Source organism: Trachypithecus francoisi, unplaced genomic scaffold, assembly GCF_009764315.1.
Source record: "Trachypithecus francoisi isolate TF-2019V2 unplaced genomic scaffold, Tfra_2.0 Lachesis_group5, whole genome shotgun sequence".
In the NCBI taxonomy this organism is placed as follows: Eukaryota; Metazoa; Chordata; class Mammalia; order Primates; family Cercopithecidae; genus Trachypithecus; species Trachypithecus francoisi.
The window spans coordinates 88,847,517-88,862,092 of NW_022681470.1; the positions used below are offsets into that span (position 1 = coordinate 88,847,517).

A 14,576-nucleotide genomic window follows, 5' to 3' on the forward strand; every position below is an offset into this window, starting at 1 on the left:
CCCCACTCCCTCATAGGAGCCCCCACCTACTCTAGCACCCAATGTTATCTTCCCTGCAGACCCTGACTCCCCTAACAGTCATCATCATCCACTGAACACTTACTTCCTATCTTCAGTCATTGACGCATCAAATCTTGTTTGAGCACCTTCTATGAACATGTATTCTGCTAGGTGTAAAGTGGCATAACAAACGCTGAATTTACAGTCTAGCAGGGAAGAGGGCACACCAAACAAGTAAGCAGATAAGTATAAATGACCGATTGCAGGTCGTTTATACTTATGGATGGAAGGGCGGAACAGGAAACTATGAGAGACACCACATGGGGTAAGGGCTACTTTAAACTTAGCGGTTCTAGAAAGTCTGAAAAAAATGACATCTCAGCAGAGGCCTGAAGAAGAAACAGGAATTAACCAAGCAAAGAGTGCATGAAAATGCCCATGGAGCAGAGGAATCACATGTGTGAAGGCCAAAGGCAGGAAAGAGTTTGTTGTATTTAAAGAACCAACAAAGGCCAGTGGGGCCAGAGTTGAGGAAGAGAGTGGGCGGTAGAAGGTGGCACTGCAGAGACAGCCAGGCACCAGGTGAAGAGCATGAGCTTTATTTTATTCTAAGGCCACAGGAAAACTTCGAAGGATTTTAGCTATGCAGATATGGATTGAAAAGAGGGAAAAGTAGAAACAGGGAGATCAGTAAGGAGGTGACTGCAGTAGTACAGGCTTGCTAAGGGTAGAGCCACAGAAGAGTGAGTAACAGTCAAATCAACAGGACCTAATGAGCGGGACGGGAGTGTCAAGAATCCCCAGCCTGAGCAAGGGAGCAGATGGTAGCACCATCAGTAGGGTAGGGAAGACTGAGGAGGAAGCAGCCTTGTGAGGGAAGACAATTAGTTCAGCTTCTAGCCTGCTAAGTTAGTGGCCATGAGACAGTAGGCAGCCAGGTATCAGAGGAGCCAGACTCGGAGGACAGTCCGAGCTGGAGGTACTGAGGGTGTGAAAAGCTATGGGGATAGATGGAATCACCTAGGGAGAGGACTACATAAGGACATAAAGAACCCCAACATGTACACATGTCCAGAGGAAAAGGAGCAAAGGGGATGAGAAGGCCAGACAAGGAGGGGAGCCAGAAGAGTGGGGTCTCAAGGCAGCCAGAAATTTAAGAGTGTTTTGAGGTGGCAATTAAGTCAACCAGGTCAAATGCTGCTGAGAGGCTGATTATGTTAAAAACTAAAATGGGGCCGGGCGGGGTGGCTCACATCTTAATCCTAGTGCTTTAGGAGGCCGAGGTGGGTGGATCACGAGGTCAGGAGTTCAATACCAGCCTGGCCAAGATGGTGAAACCCCATCTCTACTAAAACTATAAAAATTAGCAAGGCGTGGTGGCAGGCGCCTGTAATCCCAGCTACTCAGGAGGCTGAGGCAGATAATTGCTTGAACCTGGGAGGCGGGAGTTGCAGTGAGACGAGATCACGCCACTACACACCAGCCTGGGCGACAGAACAAGACTCTGTCTCAAAAAAAAAAAAAAAAAAAAAACACTAAAATGGATTTGCTGTGTATAGTTACCTTTACTCCAACTACTCTAAACCATCAGTAATTTGAGAATAAACAATATGATTGATACATATTTATATCAATCTCCCCTCCCATGGGCGCAGAGCAAGGAATTAATACCAACCTAGTAAATGAACATAGTCATGCCTCGCTCAACCACAGGGATACTTTCTGAGAATGTGTCATTAGGCAGCTGCATCCTGGGAACATCATAGAACATACCTACACAAACCTTGTGTTTTTGTAGTATAGCCTACTACACGCATAGGCCTTATGGTATAGTCTATTGCTCCCAGGCTACAAACCTGTGCAGCATGTTACTGTACTGAACACTGTAGTTAACTGTAACACAATGGTATGTACTTGTGTATCCAAACATAGAAAAAGTACAGTAAAAACAATAGTATAATTTTATGGGACCACCATCATATATGTAGTCCATCGTTGACCAAAACATCCATGACTGTACACCTCTTTGGCTCTCGGGAAAACTATAATGACTGTAGGGAGATGAAAGCAATGTGAAATCTATTCATTCATCCTCTTAACAGAGCTCTATGGAGGCAATCCTCCATAGGATTAATTATATTTGTCAGTATCCCCATGTCAAAGCATGTGTGTGATAAGGGCACACTTACAGGACAGAGACATAATACCTTAACCCAACCATACGACTTTCCAAAAACCTTTGCAGCAAAAATGATCCTTATTTATCCACTTACCTGAAAAATATATGTTGGGCTCATCTACCCACTCTCCTGAGGACCCTTTCTACTGGTCTATTCCTCCATATAGTTTAGACATCTCACCTGCATTTCTCTTGTGGTTCCAGCCTATTCTTTCTAGTCTTCCTCATAAAAACTGAATTTTGCCAGGAGGCTCAAAGATAATAAGTGGGTCACAGAGTGACATGGGGGTAGAAAAGGGGGTGGAGAAGTAAACAACTGCCGTGGACTAGAGTCTAGACACACACACTAGATCCCAGGCTGTCCATCTCCTCAGCCTCCTGTATACCAACCATCTGCCAAAGCCAACAGCCAGAAGAGCCAGGGATGTGCACTCAAAGATCTGAGTTTAAAACCTAACTCTTCCACTGACTAGCTGTGTGACCATGTGTAAGTTACTTAACATCTCTGTGCCTGTAGCCTGGTAAGCTCATTAGTAAAATAGGGAAGATAATGATGCCTTTTCATGGGGTAGCCGTAAGGATCACGAGGGTGAAAGAAGTGCTTTTATAAATGGCTCAGCTAGTAATTAAGCAATTAACAAGTTTTAGCTCCAGGACCACTCATACTCCAATCCCCAGACACTTCCTCTGAGACTAGAGAAAGAGGTGGTATAAATAAATCCTGCTGTTAGTACAACTAAATAAAGAAGTCACACACAACACACACACACACCAACCAGAACCACCACTTCAAACACACCCAGGAGGTAAACTGATGCCATTGCATTTCCCCTCCAGATAAATTTCAAACCAGACAAGGGTGCCAGTCCCCTCCCATCCTTTTGTTCTGAGCTGCCCAGCCTAGTGCCCCCTATCTTCCTCCCCTGTTACTTACTACAGACTCAACATGAATCCTGCTTCCCTGGCCTGCCAACCCAAGTTAGGGAGCCCAAAAAGCACCAAAACACGCTTCTCTCCTCCCTACCAAACACAGGCACCAAAAATGAACCCGACTTCTGAGACCCTTGCCTGCTGTGTCTTCAAGTACCCCAGGGAACTAATCCAAGCACTGCTGCTGGGGGGCCTGGGAGGAGGGAGGGGAGAGGAGTAAAGAGAAGGGCAGAAGTTCCCCTTATTTAATCAGTCTCAGGAATCAGGGGTTTGGAGGGTCTCCCGGGTGGGCAGCGTTCCCAGGGAAGAGATGGGGGGAGGGGATCACTGGATGAGATCAACAAGTGGAAATGTCAAAAGGGATGACGAGACGGGGAGGGAAGTCCGGACTCGGTGCAGGACAGGGAGCTGCCCTAGTCTGGGGAAGGGGGAGGCTGTAGAAAAGGAATGTGCCCCACTGCCTTTCACCTTGCCCCCCACTTCCCAAGACACAAACACACACACTCAGTCCCCTGTTCAAACCAATCATGGATTATCTGGGGTTAAAAAGAGGCCAGGGAAGAGAGAGGGAGAGAAGAGAGAGCCTGTTACAAAAAGGAGACCCTTCTCCCCTCCAAAGGCCTTTCAGAAATAAAATTAATGGAATGTGTCTCAGTATCATCCCAAGGGGATTGGGGGAGCTCGGCGGGGGGGAATGTGGGGGCTTTTGTCCCGGCTGCCCAGCTTCTCCCACATTGATCACCATGGCAACAAAAGCCCCCTGTTGCCTAGGTGATGGCAGCCGGGTCCTGGAACCCATACCCAGCATCCAAAGGGAGGGAGGTTATAGAGGTGGGGGCGATAGGGACAGAGGAGGAGAGAATGGGGTTTCTCCTCTGACGGCCCCAGCTTTTGTCTGAGCTCTGGGATCAGGTTTCTTCAGGAAACAATTGGAGGCCCCTGGAAAAAATACACTCAGAACCTGGCAACAGGCAGAGGGAGCAGGGCCCTAGAGTAGTGTGTATGTGGGTGTGAGGGTGTGTGTGTGTATAAGGGAGGTGGGTGTTGGCCAAAACACAGACCAGGGCGGACCAACCCTTTCCCATTTCCCACTCAAAGGAGGCAGCTTAAGTGGGCAAGGTGTTGAACACAAACGCCAGCACCCCCATGCGTGGCGCGTGCTGAGGACCGATGACCAGATGCAGGCGGCTGCAGGCGCCACCTCCTGCCACTGCTCTAGCCCGGGCCCACCCCGCAGTCCAGTCCCAGCTACTTTAGGCCTGGGGTGGGGTAATGAGACAGAGCATAGATGAAGATGGGGCTGGGAGAAAGAGCTGTGGAAACCAGGGTGACTCCCGCAAAGACAAGGGGGGCGGGGACAGAGCACAAACATGCACCTAAAAAGGGCACCTATTGTTCCTCATCTCCACCAAGGACAGGGCTGGAAGCACCTAGCCAGCCAAGCTGCAGAGGGTGCCTGGGTTTGATTTTTAAAAGACTTCCAGCCAGGTGGGAAGACGATGGGAAAGAGGACAAGAAGCCTCAAGTTCTCCTCAGACAGGAACAGAGATCTCTGATAGGACCATTTTCCTCTCCACAGTCAGGGACTAGAGAAGGGTGGTTCTGCCTGACCACAGGGAAATGGGCATGATTACTGCTTCAGACCCTGCCTGAAGAGTCGTCTGTGGGCCCCTGCCTACTAAAGGTCTCCGATTCCTATACAGGGGCCTGGGTCTTCCTGCATATTCCCTGCACCCCTTTCCCACTGCAGCCCATGGGCAGGGGTATACATGTGGGCACCTCCTAGCTGCCTGGCTCCCTAATCATCACCAACCGTAGTGCCAAGGTCCAAGGATATCAATACAAGTTCCACTCAAAGTGCTGGATGCCCACCTTCAGCCGTGGAGATGGCAGGAACTAAGCTGAGGGTCCAACCTCCCAACTCACGATCCCAGGAGCTAGCTCTCTGTGCAGTCAGGGCACCTCACCAAGGCCTAAGGCCAGTGCAAGGCACAGCAGAGACTCGAGACACGGCTGTCCCACTCACAGCCTTGCTTGGTTTTCCTCCTTGTCACACTCCTCCCCTGAGTTTCACAGATGTGCTTAACCCAGGCAGAGCTGTCAGGCCCTGGTAGGGGGCTGAAGTTGATGGGTGTGGGTTGAAAATGCAGATACCCAACATGGCTTCCACAGAGGAGAGGAGACGAAGGCACCCGAACCTCTGACTATGCCCACATCACTCCCTGACACCCCTTTCCTTTTCCCTTTCCCCTTCAGGAGGACACGGCTGGCTGAATCACCCTCTTCTCAACAGTTTCCAACACAAGCTGAAAGGGGCCTCTCTCTGGGACCCAGAGAAAGAAGGTGACTAGCCCATGGCCACTACTTCTACAGCAGCCCATTTCCGGCCTCCTCTGATTGTTGGAAAATTGTACTAACACTGACTTTGAGGGGTGCTCTCTTGGAGTGAGACCAGGTTTCTCCATGAGACTGCTCTGGACGCTGCTTCCTTGAGTAGACACAACTGCAAGAGGGCCACGACAGGAGAGGATTTGCTGACTCCATCCTGCCCCCTCTTCTCACCAGGGACAAAGAAACAGAGACTAGACAGGCCTCAGCTAAGACAGCCAGAACCAAAGAGCCTCTATCCCCAAAAGGGGTGGTTCCTGCACTCATCCTTCTACCACTTCTAAGAACCGTGATGTTCCTTCATCCCCATCCAGCCTTGGGCCGTGGGCAAGCCACCCATCTGGAGATGCTGGGCTTTGCTATCACCAAAAGGACTAAGGTACAGAGTAGGCAAGGAACAGCTCCAGTCCTGGACCACAAATGGGGTGGAGATTTTGTCCCGACCCGCATTCCTAAACCCTGAAAAAGGCTATCTTTGGATGACAGTGCTGCCCAGGAGGCCAGAGAGAACAGCTGGATCTTGGTGGGCTGAGGGGTGGGAAGAGCAGAGCAGGGAGCCCAGGAACTGGCACCAGGTGCCCCACCCCCGCCCTGTTAACCAGGCATTCTCCCAGGACAGCCCCAGACATGAGCTCACCATCCTCATAGCCCCAGGGTGGGGGCAGGATCCTTCTCCTCACTGGGCTGAGTGGCAGAGGAGGGGTGGGATCCTGGCCGTGCTTGGGTCATCCAGGCATCTAGGCTTCCAGAGCAGCATCTCACCAGCAGACCGCAGTGCAGGGTGCACCGCAGGGGAAGGGCCCACAGACTAGGTTCCTGGCCAGGATACCTGAGCTTGCATTCTAATTCAAAAGCAGTTGGGGAAGCCAGAGCCAAGCCCCTCTCCACCTACTTCCTTAATTTCCCTCAGTCTAAGGCCGGGGGTGAGGCTGGGGACCTCTAAATCCACAGACACACCGAAACACCCACCCTCCACACACATACACCCACACTCTGTTGCCCCTCTGAAACCTGGAATCACTCCTGCCTGCCCCACCCAGCTCCACCCACCCTCGCTAGGCAGGTTCTGTAAAGACCTGCTCTGCTGTCTCTCCAGCACCCCCACCCCCATCCCAGCTCCCAGAGGTACCTGCCCCCCAACACAGCACACGAAAGCACACACGTGTGTACATACATGTCCCATAGCACCCCATGCCCTAGCCTTCCCCAGACCCATTCCCAGTCAGTCTTGCAGAGAACACTGGGGGTGGAAAGGCTGCAGGAGAAAAGGTGAGTAATCCCCCTGGCATCTGTCCCAGGTAGGGGCCAGTGAGAAGAGGGGACACTAAGCTGGTGGGAAGGTAACCAGGGCTTCTGGATCCTCCATTTAATTTTTACCAATGGGCAGGCATCACAATTTCCACCACAGGGATTTGAGCTGCTTCCTCCCTTGACCTAGGCAGAGAACTGGCCCCTACCTGCCCACCAGGTGAGCTGTGGAAGAACCAAGAAGGAAAACAGGCAGCTTGAGGTGTCTTCAGGGAGAGGGTGGACAATGAGAGGTGGGTGAGCTGTGCTGACCCATAAGCCAGCTTCCTGTGCACTCCAAAAACAAATGCCCCCTCTTCACAGCCTGCTGCTCTAGGTAGGCCGCAACTGTCCCTGGCCCCAGAAGACCTTCAAAGCCTACTCACCTGGCCCCTGCCCTGGGGTGCAAAGACGTGAAAAGCAGCTAGTTGGGAAGGGGAAGTTAGCCAACCTTGGGCTTGCTGTGGATGGGGGGAGTTGAGCTGTGAGGATGGAGTGCAGGGGAAGAACACATGGGGACACCGTCAGGAAAGGCTGAATTCTAGGAAGGCGGTAGAGTGGGCCTCCGAGTGTGAGATGCAGTGTGACTGGGGGTGAGGGTGGCAGAGCTGGGTATCCCCATCCTGAGAACCTCCTGTTGCCTCAGCCCAGAGCCTTGGATCTGGCAACTTGGCTAGTTCTTATCTAGAAAACCAGAGACAGCTGAAAGGCCCAAGTACCAGCCAGCCTCCACCATCTTGACCACCCCCCTACCTAAGATTCTCACTCTTTGCTGAAAATTCTCATCTCCCCCATCCCTTATATCTACAATCTCCATTCCTGAAGTAAAGCAGGTGACAAAATGCATGTTTTGTTCACAGTCTGTTGTTTTTTAAGTGACTGCATTCACACCTCGGGCTCAGCACCTGTTCCTATCTAAACCCTACTTTCCCTAAAAATCCAGACCCCCTGGGCCAGGCGCAGTGGCTCATCCCAGCACTTTGGGAGGCCGAGGCAGGTAGATCACCTGAGGTCAGGAGTTCGAGACCAGCCTGACCAACATGGTGAAACCCCACCTCTACTAAAAATACAAAATTAGCTGGGCATGGTGGCACATGCCTGTAATGCCAGCTAATTGGGAAGCTGAGGCAGGAGAATCACTTGAACCAGGGAGGCAGAGGTTGTAGTGAGCCGAGATCATGCCATTGCACTACAGCCTAGGCAACGAGCCAAACTCTGTCTCAAAAAAATAAATAAATAAATACAGAACCCCCTCCCCAGACCCACAAACAAACACACCCTCTGTCTCTGACCAGGCTGAGGGAGCCAAGAACACTCTGGTGAAAACAGGGGTCTGAAGGACATTGTTAGGGGCTGTGAAAAAACCCTATAGACAATAAGGACCAGGCTCTTCCCAGTCACAAACAAGACCCCATGGGCCATGGTGGCCAGAACCTACAGTCACTCCCTTCCCCCAACCACTCTGCAAAATCATGGCCCAGCAAGAAGTTTCTGCAGAAATGCCAGCCCCACCCCAGGTTTATGACACCAAGGTGCTCCTCCTGGAGACGAGATCGTTCTCTGACTCCTACCCTCAAGGGTAGGCTTCTCTACTCCTCAGGCTGACAGTGGACTCATGTTTGCTTTTCAGAAAATGGGGGGATTACTCAAGTGCAAGATTAAAGGAATAATGAGCAATCAGACCTAACTGGAATGACAGTCGGGGAAGGTGAAGAGACTTTGGGAAAAAGGAAGAGCACTGACGTCAGACCTGGCACAGTCTTTTACGAGCTATGTAATCTCACGTGAGTCGCTCCTCTTTTCCAAACCTCAGTTTCCTTATCTATAAAATGGGAATAATAATGCCTACTTCAGAAGGTTAAGAGTTTTCAGCAAAATAATGTAAACAGAATATTACAGATTCTGGCACACAATAGATGCTTTAAAAAATGTTAGTTCCCACCTTTTCTCCTTTAGTGGGTCCACAGCCAACCCCCTCCACTTCCTGCTCCCATAACCTCACTGTAAGGAGAAACACCCCAGAATAAGATGGAGCCACCTTTAGGTGCAGGGTTGGCCCTGTTCTAAATTAGACCATATCCAGGTACTGCCTGAGAGAGCAACCAAAATGCCTCTTCCTCCTCTCTGCTTCTTTCTTCAGCGGCCCTTGCATCCCCCACCTTTCTTCCTCTCCTTCCTCCTTCCTCACTTACAGTAAGGCAGACCTGGGTTCCAATCACCTCCCACTCTCCTCTAGGCTCTATGCCCAGCTGTGTGTGGAGTGGCAGGGGAAGGGGGTCCCAAGCCTCCCACCCTACCCAGCCCCCAGCTTCTTCCCACTCTCCCCTCTCCCTGCCCCACCCTGATTACTAGGATATCCTCAGCTCTGCTGATTCCAAGCCTGCTTCTCCCAAACCAGTTCCCAGCTGTTATGTCTGTAATTACCAACCTTGCCAGGGGCATCTGACAAAGCACAGCAAAACTTTATTTCCAAAGGGCCCCACCATAAAGGGCCTCTGCCTCCTATTCTGTACCAAGCAGGGTAGAGACAAGGAATGCAAAAATTCTCCCTGGCCTACCACAGTGTTCTAGCCAGATCACAACAGAGAAGGTGAGAGAGGGCTGCCCAAGCCACAACACCAAGAGACAGGACCAAGAAGGGGAGGGCCACCGTAGGGTAGAGTGTGAGTAGGACTTACTCCCAGGCTTTCCTTCACCTCTGCTGACAAAATCTCATCATGCACAGGGTTACCCACTTTGGAAGGTAAACGGGGAAATTTCAGGTCAATTCAGAGAGAGGGGAAGTTGATGCCAAGTGAACAGGGAGATGGCTCCCCACAAGGATGAGGGTTGATGCGTACAGGAGTGAGCTGCCCAGGAAAGAGGAGGAAAGAGCAAGTTTTAAAAGTCCCATCCCTAGCCCAGAGCCTAAGAAGAGGCCATAATACCCTAGCCTCTCTTCTCCCTTAATACCTCCAACTCTACCAACTCCATAGGACAAGCAGGAAAGGGATGATAACTTTGTTTTATAGACAGAGAAACTGAGGCCAAATCCCTACTTCATACTTCAAGGTGCAGGACTACCAAACACCCTGTGTGCCTTCTTGCTCACACTGAGCCTCCACCAGCAGTGCCCTCCTCAGATCCTTCCTGTTGGCCTAACTCATTCTTTAACCAGCTAAAGTCTATCACACAAGGGAATAATATTCAGCTATAAAAGGGAATGAAGTACTAATACATGCTACATGCTACCATGTGAATTAACCTGGAAAACATTATGCTAAGCGAAGGAAGCCAGATTCAAAAGGTCACGCATTCTATCATTCCATGTGTATGAAATATCAAGAATAGGTATATCCATAGAGACAGGATGCAAATTGGTGGCTGCCAGGGGCTGGGGTAAGGGGAAATGGGGACAACTGCATAATGGGTATGGGTTTTCTTTCAGGATGGTGCAAATGTTTGGGGACTAGACAGAGGTGGTTGTTGCACAGCACTGTGAATGTACTAAATGCCACTGTTCACTTTAAAGTGGTTTATTTCCTATTATGTGAATTTCACCTTAATTTTTTTTAAATCCAGCTAAGGGGGCATCTCCTCCAGGAACCTTCCCTGGCACCTCACCCCAGGGCCAAGCACTCTTCCTCTATGCTCCAGTGGCCTCCTGAACACACATCCACACAGCACTCACTGGGCTGCAGTGAATCAACATGTTTTCGCATGTCTCCCCTGGGAAACGTCTTATTAGCCCTTCCATCCCCTGTGCTTCATACAGCGCCTGGCAGATAGGAGAGAATGCCTAATGTGGCCAGACAGAGGTAGATCAGAACCAAAGCCTATTTCTCCTGTCCCGACCCCGACCTCTCTCCCTTAGCCATGATTATCCCTCAGAATCCAAACCATCCAGCTAACATTTACTATGTGCCAGGAACTGTGCAACGTGCTTTCTCTATTATTTCAGTTAATCCTCATAACCCTAAGAAGTAGGGCCTATTATTAATTCCAATTTACAAGTGAGGCTTCAAAAAGTTACCAGTTTTGTCTGATGTCACAGAATTAGAAAGTGGCAAAGCCAGAATTTAAAAGCAAACCAGGGAAGAAAGCCACTTGGCAGGGGACCAGGGATTCCTTGTGGAGGGGCTCAGTCTAGGCTTGGAGGATGTGCCTTAAGACACCTAAGAGGCTGGGGAATGGGGTTTATTACTTGCCAAGATCACACCACTGTTAAGTACTAATTCCAACCAACTCTGACTCCTTTCTCTGGCCTCACAATGTGAGGAACACTTGAGGGAAGGAGAAGACTGGAGTCTCTAAAACTCAGAGGGGATCAGATCTCTTCCTTTTCCCTGCCAAAGCTTCTGTTAGCCAAGTTCCCTCCCCATTAACCGGAAGGACCTGGAAACCAGATGAGCAGATAAAAGACTGTCCTGTTCTAGGGCCAGGGAAGGGGGGATATTTCCTCAGACCTAAAAGGATCAGGAGAAGAGGCAAACAAACCAGAGAAGCCTGCCCCGGAAGAATTAGAGGAAGTAGAAGTCAGGAGCAAGACAATGGGTGAGGAGGGGCCAACGTGGCCACCAACTCCCAATCTGGAAGTACTTTCAGATATGGCATTTCCTATTATCTAACCACAATTCCTCCTCTTTGGAAGAGCCCCCACCAGTATAATATATCATGCATGTGATGAGTGTATACAGAGCAAACAAGGTACCCCAGAGGGCCAGGGCACACCATCTTAGATGCAAGTGCCTTGCTAGCCCTGGGAGCTCTAACTGTCAGACAGGTGTTGGGTTTGGGGGAATGATCCACTAAAAAAAAAAAAAAGGCTTTTCCTACTCTGCCCCGTTCCTCATTCAAACATTTTGTAACCCCCACTACTCTTATCTCCAGGCCTTAGGGAGGGTAGGGAGCCCTGAGGACTAAAGAGGGAACATTCCAATTGCACATGCCCATTAGAGACTCTAACATTCCAATTGCAATTGCCCAGAGACCCTAATGGGCATGTGCAATCTCACCTCAGCTCTTAAAACTGGGTGCCTCAACCCAGCCACTGGCAGCCAAAAGAAAACTGCTAGAGTGTACAATGGAGGAAGGCTAGTATCCTTAAGAAGGAGGTGAGCAACCCCTTCCCTATACCCCAAAAGAAAAAGGATGAGAGAGGACAGGGAGAGAAGGGAGCTGTGGCTTCTTGGTGGAAAGAGACACCCTGGATAGTCACCGACTTCCCACCACACTATCATGATGATGAGTATGGGAGTATAGCCCGCAATGGGTACCCGGCCCTTTCCCGACACACAGTCAGTCAGTCCTGGCCCCACACCCAGAGCTCCATCTCAATCATGCTTCACACCAGGGAAAAGGGAAACTATGTGATAAACCACACAGACTCACTTGCAAAAACTCCTGAAGAAACACCCTATGCCACCTTCTCAACCCCATGGGCAGGGAACCCAAGTTGTTCCCTACCAGGTCTCATCCCTCCAGACATGCTTCCTCCTCTTGTTTCCATCCCGCACCAAAATCCCAAGACTCTTCAGGAACTTTAGTATCTTAGAGTCAGGGCAGAGTTAGAAGGCTCTGAAGCAGCAAACTCTGAGACGGCTTTCCAAGAGAACTGTGGCCTGAGGCTTTTAACTAAGGCTGGGAATATAAGAATGTAGCCTCTCCAAGCGCTGGAACCCAGCCTATGATGATGGGGGAGGAAGTTCCTCTTATTCTTCTCCCTGACCCCGCCAATCTTCCAAATTCCTCTAGGACTACAACCAGACCCCTTGTTCCCTATTCCCCACAACACACGCCCTCTTCCAGAAAAACCCATCCCCCCAAAACAGGCACTTCATAAGACAACCCATTCTCTCCCACCCATAGGTCTCAGATACTTAAGGTACTACCCCTAAATCCAGGCGAGGCCATCCACGAAGTCTCAAAATCCTGCAGACAGCCTTCCTTTCGGGACTTTTGCCAGGAAAATCTGCCTGCAGAGACAAGAGGTACCCCTTACACACACTCAGAAACATACATACCAGCTAAGGCAGGCACACACACTGACACCCATCAACACAGGTTACACACAAGAGAACACAGATTCACTCACATCCCTTCCCAGTACACAGGTGCACATGCACCTATCCACATACATTCCATTCTGCTTTTACACACCCACCTTCCTTGGTACCTACACACCTCTTTCCCGTGAATCCCTCTCCCAGTACACACGCATAAACATACACGCCTTCCCCTAAGTATACATATAAACACATATCCAAACACACAGCAGATGCGTGGTCAGCCGCTCTTTGGGTGCACACACAGTCAAGCACACAGAAAAACACCTACACATCCAAACCAGGGGCCCACCTAAAGGAACATGCAGCACGTCAAGGCATGCACACACACCAAAACAAAGAATCATGCACACGGATCCTCCACCAACCCTTCAAAACTCACTAACGCAGAGCCCACAGTCCCCTAAATGGGTAAATATGAGTGGGGAGAAGGATGCCAGCGTCTGTTCCCTCGGCCCGTATACACAGTCTACCGCTTCCAGCCCCATCCTCTGCCTGTACACACACCCTATCTACTCTGCCCAGCCCGCCCCACAGACTCCACTCTAAACCCTTAATGCATACCTGCCTCCGTCCCTCCCCACGCTCCTGAGGGGTGTGTGCACCCCAAAACACCCTTGGCTTCCAATACCTCCAGACTCCGATCCTTCCACGCCTCTCCCCCCACCTCCAACACAAGCTCCCAGTCTCCGGCTTCAACCGGCTCCACTGGGATCATTAAGGCCCCCGCCCGGGCCCAGGAAAGTCCCCGGCTCTCCAGGCCTGGGCTCCGCCCCCTCCCCCACGAGCCCCTTCTCCTCCCCAAAGTTGGGGGGGGTACTCCGCTGAGCCGTGGGGAAGCGCACCGGAAGGGGGTTGCACGGAGCCCAGCCCCCCTTCCCCCATATGCCACCCCGCTCGCTCTGGGGTCGGGCACCCCCTGGCCCCTTGCATGATTTTCCCCCTTTTCCGTTTCTTTTTTTCTCTTTCTTTCTTTTTCTTTTTCTTTTTTTTTTTTTTCAAACTTTGCCCGCGCCCCCGCGGCCCGGCACTCACCCGCCGCTGCGAACTGCCAGGTGGGCTCAGCGGGCGCCCCGCTCGGCCCGTCGCCTTTGTATCCGCAGCGCTTCGGGTCGCTCCGAACTCGGCGCTCCCGGACAGGCAGCGCGGGCGATGGGGGTGTTGAGGCGGGGGGGTTCTTCAGTCTGGTCACCCCCTGCTCCGTCCCAGACCGCTGCCTCTTCCCCCTCAAGGCCCCGAGGGCTGGGGGCCAGGGGGGAATAGGGGGCGCTCAGGCTCCCATGGCGGGACCAAGGATCAAGGAATCAAGGATCAGGAATCAGATCGGGAGCCGGCGGCGGAGGGGGGAGGGGGTGGAGGGGGAGGGGATGAGGGTGGGGGGTGCAGGGGGCGGGGGAGCGCGAGCTCCCGGGTGCCGCCTCCCGGCTGTTCCCGCAGCCGCCGCCCCTCCTACCGCCGCATCCATTGTCTGCGGCCCCGCTCTTACCCGAGTCGCCGCTCCCCCAGCCCTGCGCCTTCAGATGCCCGGCGGCCCTCAGCGATTCTGGGAATCCGCGGTGGGGCTGACACTCGGATCCCGAACGGTGGGCAGGAGAATGCCTCGATTCTTGGCCTTGGCCCAGCCCGCAGTCCCTCCTGGGGCTGTCCTCCTCGACCCCTCCTGTCGGAGACGGAACTCCCAGATCCTCGGGCCTGGCCATATTCCCTTTAGGGCCACGGACCCGGCTGCACAAAATCCAATGGAATCT

At 51.7% G+C, this 14,576-nt stretch overlaps 1 protein-coding gene across 3 annotated transcripts in view; it reads right to left on the bottom strand.

Moving 5' to 3' along the window:
• The window catches only part of VANGL2 (VANGL planar cell polarity protein 2), a 28,179-nt gene extending 14,012 nt beyond the window's left edge, over window positions 1-14,167 (bottom strand). Inside the window, exons 1-2 of one of the 3 annotated variants that reach the window (XM_033196876.1) lie at window positions 13,864-14,167; window positions 12,655-12,738 (exon numbers count right to left, since the gene is read on the bottom strand). The gene's annotated coding sequence lies outside the window, so the exon portion shown is untranslated. Of the gene's footprint in view, window positions 1-6,134; window positions 7,803-12,654; window positions 12,739-13,863 lie in introns of those variants that run through there. The other 2 variants (XM_033196877.1, XM_033196875.1) reach the window with 2 other exon arrangements.
• Window positions 14,168-14,576: the final 409 nt, after the last annotated feature.